At 40.8% G+C, this 3,733-nt stretch overlaps 1 long non-coding RNA gene across 1 annotated transcript; it reads left to right on the top strand.

Moving 5' to 3' along the window:
* Positions 1-234: 234 nt before the first annotated feature.
* Positions 235-781, top strand: LOC121552627. Its single transcript, XR_006657832.1, has 3 exons — positions 235-304; positions 406-579; positions 691-781. It is a non-coding gene; the product is annotated as an uncharacterized LOC121552627 (long non-coding RNA).
* The last annotated feature ends 2,952 nt before the right edge of the window (positions 782-3,733 follow it).

Raw genomic sequence — 3,733 nt, forward strand, 5'->3', positions numbered from 1 at the left:
AGTAACCTGTTATGTATATTCTATATAGAGACACTCTAGTGGATTCATCTATTTCTCAGTGGCTTGATTCACATTGATGGGTTGACACAAGTCCCATGCCCAAGGCTGAGGTATTCACTTTAATTCACGTCAGTAAAGCAGTGGATGACCATTGTATTTCAACTGTAAGAATGTTACTAATACATTTGCAAATTTGTTGATATGTTTTCCAGAATAAGCCTGTTCCACCTCCTCCCCCCGATGGGGATGTATCTAGGGAACTCTAGTCTCCCCAAAGGAGTGAATCCTTACTCCATGAAAGCAGGTGAATAGTGCTTTAGACTACATGAGGTTTAACTCCAAGACTATACCAGCCAATGATAGCCCTCTCTGATGATCTCCTGCTAACACCTTTCCTTCTAACAGCAGGTCTAGGGGGCAGGTATCCCAAGCTATTGAACCCTGGTGGGATCACCACAACGCCTCCATACCAGGGACCTGGATCGCTCCCTGCCCAGCACACAACACTCATGGCACCAATGGCTGTGCCATTCGATGTTTAAAGGCAGAAACTTGCCCAAGGCACTCTACCCTATTGAGGTTTGACACTGAACAATCCTTCCGCAATGTATTAATTGAATTAGCTTTACTTTACAGCAACACCTGGCTGAAGTAGCAGTGATGTTTAAGCTATTTATTTTTGTCTCACAGGTCATTTTCCAGGAGGGATCATTTGATATTTCAGCATTTTTAAAAGACAAAAAAAAGCATAAAAAAGTTATTAAAAGACTCTGTATGTTCACATAGCTTTGATATGTTTTCTGGCATCCTTTACAAGTCCATCGCTTGTGCATTTCTCTATGTTACATACTATACAGATGGCTGTATTATTTATACATATATTTCCCAAATATATAAAAAAATATATTTCATTTATCTATTTCATAAACATAATATCAAATGCAATTATAGTGCATATATTTAAATATATTACTTTACTGCAGGCCTGGCGTTGTGGGCGGGCCTTAGGGAGCCATGCTCGCCCTACCATACATTTACATTTACATTTTAGTCATTTAGCAGACGCTCTTATCCAGAGCGACTTACAGTTAAGCGCATACATTATTTTATCGAACACACAACCCTGGCGTTGCAAACGCCATGCTCTACCAACTGAGCTACATCCCCGCCGGCTCCACCTCCTTGCCTGTGTAAATAAAATACATGGTTGAATGAAATTTTGCATGACTAATGTTTTTGTTGTTGTTGCTATAACATGCTATGATATGATATGATATTTGGCCCATTTAAAGTTTCAATTACCTCTATTTTTTTATTGTTAAATTAAATATGGCTCAAGTAATTAAGACTGACAGGGTTTTAGACCTATCATAAATGCATCATGAAGCGCATGTCTCTTTTTGCTGATTCAAATGAATAGTGGGTGGAGCGTTACGTAAACAGCCTCGTGATCGTTCGGAATGTCATGTTCAAGAGTAGGCTACCTTAACTTGTTTGTTCATCGTGGTCAAAATGGATATTAGAAATTGGTTTGCTAAAAAGAATGCCTCATCTGCTGCAACAAGTAGTCTTAAAACAGCCGGCCACAACACAGCAATGATATGGAATAATTTACTCTTTATTGTATTGATATGACATAGACATTGTCAACGGATTCCTTTGTATATGTTGAAATAAGCTGATCTTTGTATTTAAAGCAGTAGCTTTTATGTTATTTTTATTGTAGTATGGAAGCAATGAATTTCATCATATAGGCTAATTTGAGAAGAATTTGTAAAACTATTATTTGACACAAGCGGCGGTGATCTGTTCAAAATGACCATAATGTGACTATTTCACGAATGGCCATGAGCGCACAAGTTGGTTAAAAAGGTAGGCTACAGTAGGCCAATTTTACAGAAAAATCAGAGTGATTATTGTTATATAGAGGCAATTCTGTTTTGAATGCTTCCCAATCTACTTAATTACTGTCATGAATTCATCTTGCCTTGGTCTGCAAATGCGATCAAAGAGTTGCATTAGCCTATTATAAAGGCGATTTAAGCAGCTGTGGTGAGTGTTAGTAAAAGCATTCTAATTTAATTTACATTTCAGTGTATTTCCTATGTCATGTAGGTAGTAGGCCATGCATAATACAAATATACGGAGCTGTCCATGGTGCTGAAGTTAGAGATCAATGTACCGGTAATGCCGAAGCCAGTAGGCAGCAAGCCACGTCAACAGGTGGAACGTGGACATGGGTAGGCTTATGCATGTTGTGCATAAGCCTACCCAGTTTTACATCTCAATAAAGTAAGCGGTTGGCACTTGGCACATACCTGAAAAAATAATGACTTAGCCCTAGAGATGAGAGGGAAAGTGTCCTAGTAGTGTTCCCATATCTCCTATTAATTCGCTGACAAAATATTATCATTAACTGCTCTTGAGTGTGAGGATACAGTTGTGAGGATGATTGCTTTTGTGTCTCAGGGTTGGAGATTTATCTTATCTATCACACAATATTTGTTGCTCAGAATGTTTGGCTCCCAAATAACACCAGCCTGTGGTGGAGTGGTCATTAGGACAGACAGAGAGAGAGAGAGACCTTAGACCTTCTGTCTGAGGACCAACTAGGGTCACCCAGCCACAGACCTACGGGATCCCCCCCCCCCCCCACATCCACACCCCCACCCCAACCAATCAATACCCCCCCAAACCAACCATGCCCACATCCCATATAGGCCCCCTCAGATCAGACCTATGCCCCTCCTGCCCACCCCACGCCCCCCCACTCCCGCAAAGAGGGCCTCAACATAAAAAGTCACACATACGCCCAGGCCGTGAGCAGGCAAACAGGCCCAACCCCCACGCTTACACTAGCCCAAGATAATGGAATGTATCAGATGCTCAGCAGGCTCTGCTCACACTTACTGGTCTGAGGCCAAAACACACGACTAACAACATTGGACACTTTATGGAACACAAATCCTTCACTATCTCGTCCTGGAGTATCCAAGGCCTGAGGTCATCTGCCTTTGGCCTAAAGATCAGGAACCTGGACTTTACCAAATAAATCAGAAATACAGACATTGTCATCCTACAAGAAACATGGTATAGAGGTGATGGACCCACTGGTTGCCCTCTAGGTTACAGAGAGCTGGTAGTCCCATCCACCAAACTACCAGGAGTAAAACAGGGAAGGGACTCAGGGGGTATGCTAATTTGGTATAACTCACTCTATAAAAATAAATAAAAACAGGAACATTTTACATTTGGCTAGAAATTCAAAAGGAAATGATCTCAACAGAGATAAATGTCCTCCTGTGTGGTACCTATATCCCCCCACTAGAATCCCCATACTTTAATGAAGACAGCTTCTCCATCCTAGAGGGGGAGATCAATCATTTCCAGGCCCAGGGACATGTACAGTGCCTTGCAAAAGTATTTAACCCCCTTGGCGTTTTTCCTATTTTGTTGAATTACAGCCTGTAATTTAAATGGATTTTTATTTGGATTTCATGTAATGGACATACACAAAATAGTCCAAATTGGTGAAGTGAAATGAATAAAATAACTTTGCTATGAAGCCCCTAAATAAGATCTGGTGCAACCAATTACCTTCAGAAGTCACATAATTAGTTAAATAAAGTCCACCTGTGTGCAATCTAAGTGTCACATGATCTGTCACATGATTTCAGTGTATATATACACCTGTTTTGAAAGGCCCCAGAGTCTGCAAAACCACTAAGCAAGG

The sequence above is a fragment of the Coregonus clupeaformis genome, chromosome 36 (genome assembly GCF_020615455.1).
Source record: "Coregonus clupeaformis isolate EN_2021a chromosome 36, ASM2061545v1, whole genome shotgun sequence".
In the NCBI taxonomy this organism is placed as follows: domain Eukaryota; kingdom Metazoa; phylum Chordata; class Actinopteri; order Salmoniformes; family Salmonidae; genus Coregonus; species Coregonus clupeaformis.